The sequence below is a fragment of the Gadus macrocephalus genome, chromosome 19 (genome assembly GCF_031168955.1).
Source record: "Gadus macrocephalus chromosome 19, ASM3116895v1".
NCBI lineage: Eukaryota > Metazoa > Chordata > Actinopteri > Gadiformes > Gadidae > Gadus > Gadus macrocephalus.
The window spans coordinates 981,767-995,280 of NC_082400.1; the positions used below are offsets into that span (position 1 = coordinate 981,767).

Consider the following 13,514-nt stretch of genomic DNA (forward strand, 5'->3'; position numbering starts at 1 on the left):
TGGAGACTGCAGGGATACCTCACAGAGAAGACACTAAAGAGCCATCTCTCATTCATCGAGTGGACTCATTGGTTTGCGAATGACCACAAAGATGCTCCCATAGGCAGATTGCTGCATGGCATTCACCACTTATTCAAATTGTAGAGGTTGAAGCCACAAGTCTTCCTTGTGGTCACTTGCCATAACACTGTCATGTGTTTTATGAAAAAACCATCAGTAACATTTAAATTGAGTTGATGTGGACGGCTCTTTTTTTTGTCAGATTTCTTCAGTGTTCAGTGCCTGTTTGTGAGATATGCATTGTTTGAAAGATAAGCCTTTGATTTTGTTTAATTTTAATATGCCTTTCATCAACAGTGGTTTGGGGTTTTATAACAACAATTAAAGTGCTTAAAGGTCCCATGACATGAAAATCTCACTTTGGGAGGTTTTCTAACATAAATATGAGTTCCCCTAGCCTGCCTATGGTCCCCCAGTGGCTAAAACTTGCGTTTGGTGTAAAACGAGCACTAGCTGTTTTGCTCGCCTTTGAAAAAACGGAGGCTCAAGCGCGCTGATTTGGAATGTCTGTGCTCATGACGTCATCAGGAATCTCAGCTCCTCCCCTTACTCTGCCTGGCCCGCCCAGAGACGTTGGCCCGCCAATGAGACTCGACCGTGCAAGCGCCACATGTGTGTGTGTGAATACACACACTGTAACGCAAGTGTTTCTTGTCGGTTCTTTGACGTGTCTTGTATTTCCACAACGAGACTGTCGTGGGGGTTATCTGAGCCATGGTTGAGAAGGAATTGGGGGAAAGGAACTTTGGTTTGACTCGCTGAAGTACATGAACTGCGACATGCCGCCGGTTGCCGCGAGGCACCATCGCCCGGCAGCGGGCAGCCGGCAGCAGGCAGCGTGCGGTTCAGTCGACTTCAGGTTGATGTGAAAGTGGAAGAACCAGAGACGTCGCAGAACCCGACAAAGTCGTTTGTAATTCATAATATCGTCTGGAGGCGCACACAATATGTTGTATTATATGATATTATTTAGATATAGAGCTCCAGGACTGTAACGCAAGTGTTGTAGGCCTACACTTCCTTGTTATTTGGATAACCGTTCTGCTGTTGGTGTGATGGCGCATAACACGTCGGTACCAGATACGAGAGTCCGACGTGTTATGCGCCATCACACCAACGGCAGAACGGTTATCCAAATAACAAGGAAGTGCGTTAACACTTGCGTTACAGTCCTGGAGCTCTATATCTAAATAATATCATATAATACATAGATATCTATATCATACAACATATTGTGTGCGCCTCCAGACGATATTATGAATCACAAACGACTTTGTCGGGTTCTGCGACGTCTCTGGTTCTTCCACTTTCACATCAACCTGAAGTCGACTGAACCGCGCGCTGCCTGCTGCCGGCTGCCCGCTGCCGGGCGATGGTGCCTCGCGGCAACCGGCAGCATGTCGCAGTTCATGTACTTCAGCGAGTCAAACCAAAGTTCCTTTCCCCCAATTCCTTCTCAACCATGGCTCAGATAACCCCCACGACAGTCTCGTTGTGGAAATACAAGACACGTCAAAGAACCGACAAGAAACACTTGCGTTACAGTGTGTGTATTCACATTGATGTGGACGTTGAAGAACAAGGAACGTCGGAGAACCCAACGCGGTCGTTTGAGATTCATAATATCGGCTCACACAGCTTTTGGCCGTGATAATATATATTATATGATATAGATATCTGTGTAGGCTATATGATAATATTTAGATATAGAGCTCCGTGTGTTCTAGAATATTTACAGAACACGGCTAAAGGCTGTGTGCGCATCGCCATTGCGATACATCCACTGTAAACAGAGCGCATGGTGGCTGCAAGCTGCTCAGGGCCACACCCCCACCCTCCTCCTTGACACGCCCACCGAAACAGCGCATTTGGGGGAAGCTCAATGTGCGACTGGCTCGGAGTGGCTGTAACTTTGCACCACGGCTGAATTTAGGGAACGTCTTTGAATACTGTGTTAGTTGCCCACTAATACCTACATTAAAGAATACATAAAATAGCATGTCATGGGACCTTTAACTACTGGTGAACGATGTTGCAGAACATATATGGTTTGTGTTGATTGCATGGAAAAGGGAATAACCAGTTACAACTTATATGGTAAGAGCCTGGTTATACCATGGAAACAAACAAGGCTTCCTTTTACAGTACAGTTTGAGCTTGATTACTGGGTAAATTGTCGTGTTTTACATGGTAACGTCGCAGAACTTAAATGGTAAAAGTTTGTGTTGAATGCATGGAAAAGGGAATAATGTATTACAAATTATATGGTAAGAACCTGGTAATACCATGGAAACAAACAAGGCTTCCTTTTACAGTACAGTTTCAGCTTACTTACTGGGTAAATTGGTGTGTTTTACTTGGTAACGTCGCAGAACGTACATGGCACAAGTTTGTGTTGACTGCATGGAAAAGGGAATGTATTACAAATTATATGGTAAGAACCTGGTAATACCATGGAAACAAACAAGGCTTCCTTTTACAGTACAGTTTCAGCTTAATTACTGGGTAAATTGTCGTGTTTTACTTGGTAACGTCGCAGAACATACATGGTACAAGTTTATGTTGACTGCATGGACAATGGAATGTATCTTTTATAAATTATATGGTAAGAACCTGGTAATACCATGGAAACAAACGAGGCTTCCTTTTACAGTACAGTTTCAGCTTACTTACTGGGTAAATTGCCGTGTTTTACTTGGTAACGTTGCAGAACGTACATGGTACATGTTTTTGTTGACTGCATGGATAATGGAATGTATCTATTATAAATTATATGGTAAGAACCTGGTAATACCATGGAAACAAACGGCTTCGTACCCAGTATTTAAGAAGATGTACCATGACACTAGAGGAAAACTGTTCCTGCAGAGGTTGTTACCAGGTAAGTAATTCCATAGTGGTAAATCGAATAAACCCTTTCTAAATGGGTGTAGCAATGAATAATAACTAAGAAAAAGTATTTTATTGGAAAGTACTATGCTAATTTCTAGATAGTACATCATTAAATTTGGGCTGTTACCAACATAAACCTTGGATAATAGATGTTTCTAAAAATTGGTTGCCTAATTTCCTAGGAAGTACACAATATCGGAGTTATTACCAACCTAAAACAGTTACAACTACACGCTACTTTGTTGAGTTGATGGGTGATAGTGGAGGTTTTACTTGGTACATCAGGTGTAATTCCTCTGTATTTACCTTCTTATTACCAGTGGTAATTACGCAGTAATACACTATAATTGACCGGATAATTCCTCTGTATTTACCTTCTTATTACCAGTGGTAATTACCCAGTAATACACTATTATTTACCATGTATTTACCGGGTAACTACCTCTGTATTTACCTTCTTATTACCAGTGGTAATTACCCAGTAATACACTATGATTTACCATGTATGTACCGGGTAAATACCTAGTAATTCGGGGACTGTAAAAGGAAGGGTTACCCAATTATCTTTAACCACCATAGAATGGCTGCAAAATATCCATTAGAAAAAATTTAATATTTAAAACAAAATAAATTCCTTGCAAGTGTTCCTTAGATTCTTCGGTTCGGCCAGTTCAGCATGCGTTAGTCAAAAGGGGAAATGTAAAGTCAAGGGTCATGTGTGGCGCTTCAGAGCGCTTTCACCTGAGATACTCAAGTGATGCAGGTAAATTAAGGATATGCTCCTCCTGGGCACAGGTGATCTCGGTCCACTGCTTTGGATAAGGAGGTATCTTCTTCCCTAGCTCGCCTCCCCTTCGTCAAGGGTTCAATCCAGATCCAGATCTCAAAGTGTTTCCAAGGACTCCAAAAAACCTAGCCTATATAAGAACAGGCTATTATACATGGGTCTTAGAATAACACTCTTTATGGCCATAATGGATACCATGAAAAACATACTGTTGAAACACAATAGTATTGCAGTAATGCAGAATTCTATTTTTAACTATATCATGAATTACAAATCATTTCAACTCTTTTAACCATGAAATATGATTAAATACGCCTTAGTTAAGGCGTATTTAATCATGTAACATAAAAAACATCTTACAGGCTTCACCTCAACATATTAAATTCAAGGCTATAATAATGCATCTAGAACAGTCTTTTTAAACATTCTACATACCATTAGCACAAGTAGTGCATAACAGAGCATACATGCTGGAGTTGTAAACATTAAACACCACAAAAGTAAAGTACAAACAATTGAGCAGCAAAGTAAAATGGCTTAGCTTCCTATTTTCTATCAGCTTATCAGTGAAATAATGTGCTGCTTTTACTGTAGCTCAGAACAGTTAACATAGTCAGGTTCACACACAGCATCAGCGGTAAAATACAAGCATTCTTAATGAGCCTCGTGGTAAGACACAGCATGGCTAGCACAGTTAGCAATGAGCATTAGCTTTTAGCTTCATGAACTCACCAAGACTCGGCCGAAAACAATAAAACTCCCGGCGCTCGGTCACGGCATATGCCAGTCGCTGTTCGCACAGCATCGGCTGTGCAAATCTGATTTACGTAGCGAGTTGACGTTATTATTTACATTTGTTTTCCATTGCATGAGCTAATTGATGTTTGGCATGAAAGGGTGTGAAAAGTGTCAATTGTTTGACTCTCATGAGACAGCTTTTCACCTCGTCACATTTAAATGTCGCACAGACTGGGCTACTAGGAGTGACGAGATCCTGTCCCACAAATTGAGTGCTCCTGACATCCAAGGCTCCATGCGGGGGCAGTGACCCATCCCCCGGCCATCCCCATACATTTACATTAGGTGCCAGGTTAATAAGGCCCCGTCCACACGAAGCCGATTTCATGGCGAAACCGCAAAGGTCTTGTTTTGGATTCGTGTGGACGCCTGAAACCGACTGAAACCGTAAACCATGACGTCATCACCCCACCCCCTGATCATGACTGTTAAGCCCGCGGAAACTCACCTTTTATGCGCATGCTCGCCTCTTCTTATTTAATTAGGTTTTTTTTAGTTTGTTTGTTTATTTGACAGGGACAGTGCATATTAATAGACATTTCTGTAAATATGCCAGATTTAGCCAGAAGGTTAGTTTCCATCTGCAGTCCTTGGCCAGATGTAACAATAGGCTCCCTAAAAAGCAAATAAGCAAATAACAGAAAGAGTTTAAAAAAGAACATAGAAAAGCAACAGATAAAACATTAATTATAACCACATACAAGTATTCAGTAGTTCAAGCATTAAAATACATGAAGCATGCAGGACAAACAAGAGTCAGCATCAAACAAACACAAATTGAAAAGGTAGACTAGGACTTATAGAGGACATCTATATGTGTTAGACATCGAGGCAGTAGCCCACCAAAGCAGACAGTACATGCACAACAAACTAACAAAAAGTCGACATGACAATAGTACATGAAGCAGCACAGGAGAGACATAGAATGAGCTACAAAAAGCATACAAACAAGCAAGCATACAAAGTAAGTTGCAGGACAAATTCACAGACACGCTGACACAAGGAGGCAAGAGCAGGCGGGTCAAGTTTAGTGCTGGCAGATCATATTATCAATCAGCCACTGTTTCAGATTAGAACTAAATGACCGATATGTGTTTAGGTCTCTGATACATGTTGGGATGTTATTCCATTCACGTGAGGCTGCAACAGAGAAGGCTGACTGACTAAAGGTACTTTTCCTAAATGGAATAATGCAGTCCCCTCTCATGACTCCTCTTGTGATCCGATGTTGGTTTGTTCTAATAGTTACAAATTCTCTAAGTGGAGGAGGGGCCATGCCATGTATGATTTTGTAAAAGAGACATGCATTTTTGTGCTTAATCATGTTTTCCCAGCTCACTAGATTGTGTTTTCTTAAAATTGCACAGTGATGGAATTGCCTTGGTTTTTTGTCCAGAACTTTCAGTGTTTGTTTATACAAAGACTGTAGTGGTTTTAGTGTTGTGTGATTAGCCTGAGACCAGCTCGTCAGACAGTAGCTCATGTGAGAGAATATCATTGAATGCATGTACATCATGGCTGCCTGGGTGGACATAGAGTTTCGTATAAATTTGAAATTGGCAAGATTGAATTTGATCCTTTTGCAGACAGTTTTTACATGTGCCCTGAAATTAAAGTTCGAGTCCAGAATAATGCCAAGGTATTTAAATTCCTTAACAATTTCTAATTTTTCTCCTGACACAAAAACATCTGGGTTTTCACTACAGTCATTTGTTTTGGAGAAGAACATACCAACAGTCTTAGACACATTTAGTTGGAGACAGCACTGATTGAGCCATGCTGTAATTTTCAGCATGGCCTTTGTGAGTTTGGCAGCAACTTCGGTTTTTGTCAATCCATGCACATACAGCACAGTATCATCAGCATACATTTGAATGTGGGCCTCTGGACACACAGACGGCAAGTCGTTGATATACAAACAAAATAAAAGTGGACCCAGTATGGATCCCTGTGGGACACCAGTGGACAAGGAGAGGGTGTCAGATTGCTGGTTATTTATTCGAACAGTTTGAATTCGGTTAAAAAGGTATGATTCAACCCATTGACGTGCCTCAACAGAAAAATTAAAATTGGATAACTTGGATAATAGAACCTTGTGATTCACAGTGTCAAATGCTTTGCGGAGATCAAGAAAGACAGCACCGACAACGCCACGCTTATCCAACAGTGATTTAATTTTCTCAATGAAAAAACAATTAGCCGTCTCGGTTGAGTGGTTGGATCTGAAGCCAAATTGCATTGGATGAAGGGGGAATGAGCTGTTGTTCAGGTGGTGTATGATTTGCTCAGCTACACACTTCTCTGCTACTTTAGACATTATAGGGAGGATGCTGATCGGCCTATAGTTACAGGCGGAATGATGATCACCAGATTTGAAAATTGGCGTGACAATTGCAGATTTCCAAATACTTGGAAACTGCCCTTGGGATATTGAAAGATTAACAATTTTAGTGATGGGATTGGCTAATGATGAACCGATATCTTTAAGCATCGTTGAGTCCATACCAAATGAATCTTTAGCTTTTGAGGGTTTGAGAGATCTAATAATACCTGTGATTTTTATTTCTGAGACAGTGTTTATACTGAAGGCTGGCTCCATTGTGTTTACTGAAGACACATTCACATGATCAGTCGAAAAGCCCTTTGCAATAGTTGCTACAGAATCAACAAAGTATCGATTAAGAGCTACTGCTACTTCAGATGGGTCCTTGGTCAGCTTTCCATTCAAGTCAAGTTCAATTGACCTTCCTGCGCTATGATGTTGTCCCATGAGTTTTTTTAACTGAGTCCATATTACTTTCGGATTACCCCGTGCCTCACTAATTATAGCAATAAAGAAATCAGCCCTAGCTTTCCTCAGACCTGTTATCACTTTATTTCTTAACATGGCAAAGTGATATTTGTCATGATAAAATTTTGTTCTAATGGCCTTTTTTAATGCAAGATCACGTTCTTTCATTAGTTTCAAAATGTCTGCATTTATCCAGGGAAGACTGTTCTTTTTATTCCTACTCCTAATGCTACGGGAAAATTCTGCAATTATACTCTGAATTTTACTTGAGAATATTTGACTGCCCTCACTCAGGTTTTTTCCAAATAACAGATCATTCCAGTTAAAACTATGAATAGTGTTTTTAAAAGACTCTTGCATGTTCTTGGGGATTCTAATGCTTTCATGTTCCTTATTAGAGGAGCTAAATCTATTTTTTGTTAACTTTCTGACCACAAGAGTTAGATTGTGGTCAGATAGCCCAGTTATCATGTTGTACGTTTTTGAGGTTCTCTCCGGTCTGTTACTGAACACTAAATCAATCTGAGTTCTGGTGGATTGGGTTATTCTTGTTGGACCTTTAATCAGCTGTGAGAGATCTAGCCCATCGGTTATTTGTTTGAGGTTCTTTCTAATTGATCTATCTTCCCAATTTACATTAAAATCTCCCATTATTATCACCTCTTTCTTAAAATGACATTCCTTGAGCATGTTTTGGAATTTTTCATAAAAATCATTATTTGAGGAGGGTGGGCGATACATTACAATAAGAATAAAAGACATTTGTGGTGATAGAGTGATATTCAAGCCAATAAATTCCAAATCACAGTTTGACAGCAGTAATTCATTACATTGGATACAATCCTTCAGATAGACCATAACCCCGCCTCCCTTTGATTTCACCCTATCTCTTCTGGATTTCTGTAGCAGAAGCAGCGCTCCTTATGGGCCTGGAATGTGTACTGCAGCGTTTCTACAGATCTTTACCGGATAGATCGAAACCGTAACGGTTTCACCCGTTTCAGCTTCGTGTTGACGGGGCCTTAAATCAGAACACAAACAACAGAGGTCTGAGCAGGTCAGGAAAATGAGGGGAAGGAAAATAAGTGACATTTGGAACCACTTTAGTGAAATTTCAGCCACCAAAGCCAAGTGCAATATTTGCAAAATACTTTTATCAGTGCAAGGAGGAAGCACTTTGAATTTGAGAAGGCACCTGAAAGCAGCACATGCATCTGTGCTGTTAGCACAAGTGAGGGTGGAGAGTGACGATGGAGCCACTGCAGCAGCTTCAAATATCTCCACCAGCAGCACTTCATCTGGACCTCCAATCGCTGCTGCTGCAACACTGGCTACAGCTTCTGCAACATCCAGTACACCAGCAGCACCCACCACCACCCAAGCAGCAGTTAGGCCACGGAGGCCTCAACAAACAATGATGGGCACTTATGTAACAAGGCCAATGGATCCGCTCAGGCAGACCAAACTGGATGAAGCACTGATAAAAATTATAGCTAGTGACTAGTCTCGCAAAGCCAGACCAAACTACAGCAAGTAGAATGGTCTGGAGCTACGCTACCTCGAGCCGTCAATCCGTGGGGAAACTGGGCGGGCCTGTTTTTATTTCTTTAAACCAATCGCAATCGTCTAGGGCGGGGCTAAGCCCGGGAAGCAGCAGCGGTGTCCATGCAAAATAGAACATCTTTCTTCCTCAGCAAATGCTGTAAGCAAATCTTTTGCAGTTCTTTGCAATTTTCGACGGAAAGAGCAAAACATGCCAACTTTACAGCGCCGTCAAAGTCCTCTTCAAAACTCGCCATACTGCCTAGTTTCCGAGTTTGAGGGGGAGCACAATACGGGAACGCCAGCAACCGGAAGGGGAGGAGTCGCGGCCAAATCCGACGCTAGGCAATAGACGCTGTCCACTTCTATTCAGCCAGACTAGCTAGTGACTATCAACCATTCTCCATCGTTGAGGACAAAGGCTTCAAAGATTTTTCAAAGACCCTGGACCCTTCATACACTCTGCCTAGCAGGAAAACACTGTCTCAATCTCTACTGCCTAAGATGTATGGAAAGCTAAGAGCTGAGTTATTTGAAAAAATCAAGAGTGCTCCTGCTGTATGTCTCACAACAGACTGCTGGACATCTGTGACGACCACAAGTTACATGTCTGTGACCTGCCACTATATTCAGGATTTTGCTAGACCTCCCATCTCCTGGACTGTTTTGCCTTGACAGACAGACACATTTCAGCTCACCTGGCAAGTGAGCTGAAGAGAGTTTCAACCGAATGGGGTGTCAGTGACAAAGTTGTAGCTTGTGTCACAGACAATGCCAGCAACATTGTGGCAGCCCTGAGAGACCACCTGCACTGGGACCACATACCATGCTTTGCACATGTGTTGAACCTCATTCTTAGAGCTGCACTGAGGTTTAGGGCACAATTAAAAAAAGAAAAGCTGTGGTTGAATATTTCCACAGAAGCACAGTTGCTTCGGACAAGCTGAAGGCCACACAGAAACAGATGGGCCAGGAGCAACTGCGTTTGAAGCAGGATGTGGCTACAAGGTGGAATTCAACATTCTACATGCTGAAAAGGTTCATTGAAGCGAAAGATCCAGTCATCTCCACCCTGGCACTTATCAATGCACCGCTATCCACACTCTCCACAGAGGAATGGGGAATTGCCCGAGAAACAGTGGACATTATCAAGCCTTTTGAGGATGTCACCGTTGAAGTGAGCGCTGAGAGGTATGTAGATAAAGTGATTAATGTTTATATTAAATTAAAATCAGTTTTATTGGATAAATCAGTGTACACATTCAATTAATTTGACTCCAAACTAACTTTGCTCTCAATGTACATGCACATAATAAGCACAAACTTCATATTTTAAACAAAAATTATAGTTAGTGATGGATTTTTAACTGCATCCTTACTGTTAACAAAGAAGCATGACATTGACTTTGTAATAGTACACTGTTAGAACTGCTTTTAAGAACAACATTTGAATAATTGAACTCTGTCTGTAGGTTTGTGACTGCCTCCAAAGTGATCCTGATGGCGAGGGGTCTTCAGAGGATTGTTGCCAACCATCAAAGGAATCCATCTATCAATGAACCAGTTCAAAAACGGGTGGACAGTCTGATGGCAGAGATGCAGAAGAGGTTCAGCAAGGTGGAGCAAATTGAGAAGCTTGCTGAAGCTACTTGTTTGGACCCAAGGTTCAAAAAGCAAGCCTTTGTGAACAACAAGGCAGCAGATGATGCTGTAAAGAGGGTTACAGCTACTGCAGCACACCATCACCCTGGTCACAGTGAGGAGGAGGAGGAGGGTCAAGATCCTGCTGCGGCTGCCAGCGCAGGGGCCATGTTTTGGGAAGACTTCGATGAGAGGGTAGCAAACACCAGGGCTTCCACTTCATCCGATTCTGCCACATCAAGCATCTCAACGGCTGCCATGATGGAGATGCGGGCCTACCTTGCAGAGCCACTCCTACCCAGCACATCAGACCCTCTGGCATGGTGGAGGATGTGCTCTCCAGTATTTAAAAATCTGTGATGAAGACAAGACTGTGCATTGTGGCCACATCTGTGCCCTCTGAGAGAATTTTCTCAAAGACTGGGCAGATCATCACCGACAGATGGAACAGGCTCAGCCCCTCCAAGGTCCGCAAGCTTGTGTTTCTCAATGCCAACTTGCCTTAGAGCAGGCCTTAAACTGCTTAATATACTTGTTACTTTTACTTAATTGTGCAATATTGTTGTTGTTGGTTTGGATTGGTTTTATGTAACTTCATTGATGTCCCTTAGATGTGTATAGTGTTTTGTATATAATGTAAAGTGTGTTTATCAATTTGTTTATAAATAAATACTTTTGAAAAATTATATCAACATATTGATTTTGTGTTATACTCTGCCATAAAATAATAAAAATATAATAATAATAATAATAATAATGATAATAACAAATGTAATAATAATAATAATAGGACACAATAAATGCACCATGTGACATTTTAAGGAACTTATTAATTTATACTTTTTTGTCTTACTTAATTGTCTTACTAATTGTCAAAATGAGTGAGTTTTACATTCACTTGTCCTCTACCAGCTTTCACGTGACATGGTTTTCACATGGTTTGAATTGCTTGTGACAATGTGTGTATTCAGCAGCTCAGCTGAAGCAAACCATGTTGCCTTCAGTGTTAAGTGTTAAGAACCGCAGCCTTTTTTACAACGCCCACAAGAGGGCTACAGCGCCACCTGCTGTAAAAATGAACGAAATGACTCAAAAAAAGATTCGTTCAATTTACTGACCGAGAGTTAAAGATCTGAGTCAGTAAAAAGAGTTGAAATTCCCAACACTATTGTGTTAGCGTTCTAGCTGCGCATGGACGACAGCACGTGAAGAGGCGGGGCTTACTTCCCTCTAACCATTGGGAGGTCTGTATTCTTAGATACAGCCAATAAGACTCCAGTATGAGAAAAATCACTGATTGACAGCTTAATAACCCAACAGGTAAACAATATAAGGCTTAAGGGAATATAACAGAAAAAGAACAAAGGGGAAACTTTATGAGAAATAAGGGGATAATATGGGATATAAAATAATATATCAGGGCCCAATTTCCAACTGGGTTACATAAGCCACAGAAATGATGCTTTAAACATTAATACTCACGGACTAAAGGTACGGCCACACTGAACGCGTTACGCGCGTTAAAGACGTTGAAAATCTGCATTTTTGCATTGGGAACCATTGGTTTAGGCGCTTAAATGCGTTACACGCGCTAAAGCAGTGCGTTACACGCGTTATACGCACCTAAATAACGGGCCCAATGCACCAACGCAGCAATGCGCAGAGTTCAAAATATGGAACTTTTATTTATTTATTTTTTAACGTGTGACGCTTAGCCAATCAGCGTTGAGCTTGACCTGATGTCACTGGCAGGGAGACGGATGACACACAGAAGCAGAAAGAACATCGACGACCAAGTAATCGTTTCAGTGTGTGCTGAAATGATGAGGAGGTGGTGAAACTCACCCAGCTTGGAGCGCCTACGGAGGATGTCATGCAAGGCAAGGCAAGGCAACTTTATTTATATAGCACTTTTCATACACAAGGCAGACTCAAAGTGCTTCACATATAAACATTGTCATACAATAAAATAAAATAATAGATAAGTAAGAGAAAACATGCAAGAAATGAGTAAAGTGCAATGTATTTAAGAGAAAATTTAATTGAAAGTTAAAAAGGCTTTTTAGTAAGTAAAATTGAAAGTGCAGTGTATTTAAGATCAGATCAACAGTCTCTCTGGAACCCAAGTCGGGACTACAAACCGACCTAAAGTAACTTGGTCCTTTCTCAGGCTATTCTAGGAATCTAACCCAGATTCTAGGAATCTAACCCAGATACTATTCTAGGAATCTAACCCAGACTCCAGGAATCTAACCCAGATACACCTATTCTAGGAATCTAACCCAGACTCCAGGAATCTAACCCAGATTCCAGGAATCTAACCCAGATACACCTATTCTAGGAATCTAACCCAGACTCCAGGAATCTAACCCAGATTCCAGGAATCTAACCCAGATACACCTATTCTAGGAATCTAACCCAGATTCCAGGAATCTAACCCAGACTCCAGGAATCTAACCCAGATACACGTGTCACCTATTCTAGGAATCTAACCCAGATTCTAGGAATCTAACCCAGATTCCAGGAATCTAACCCAGATACACCTATTCTAGGAATCTAACCCAGATTCCAGGAATCTAACCCAGATACATCCTTTCTCTCTGGTATCAGATCATGTATTTTTCTGGTAAAAATAGAAAATAAAGGGAAAGTTAAAAAGGCATTTTAGTAAAATAAAGGTAAAGTATTTCTGAAAGCTAAAGCAAACATAAAATAGATTAAAATAGAAAATAAAGGCAAAGTTAAATGTATTTAAGATTTAGCAGAAAGCTATAGCAAACATAAAAGTCTTCAGTCTTGTTTTAAAGGTGCTCAGAGTTGGGGCAAGTCTTAAATCCTCTGGGAGTTTATTCCAGCTATTTGTTGCATAGTAACTAAATCCTGCTTTCCCATGTTTTGTGTTTACTCTGGGGATAATTAACAGATTGGTCTCAGAGGATCTTAGTGGTCTAGAAGGCTGATGTAGTGGAAGCATATCAGTTAAATATTTTGGGCCTAAACCAT

General features: G+C 41.1%; 1 protein-coding gene across 1 annotated transcript in view; it reads right to left on the reverse strand.

Moving 5' to 3' along the window:
* The window catches only part of LOC132447845 (uncharacterized), a 103,371-nt gene extending 90,268 nt beyond the window's left edge, over positions 1-13,103 (reverse strand). Inside the window, exon 1 of the mRNA XM_060038841.1 lies at positions 12,980-13,103. The gene's annotated coding sequence lies outside the window, so the exon portion shown is untranslated. The remainder of the gene's footprint in view (positions 1-12,979) is intronic.
* Positions 13,104-13,514: the final 411 nt, after the last annotated feature.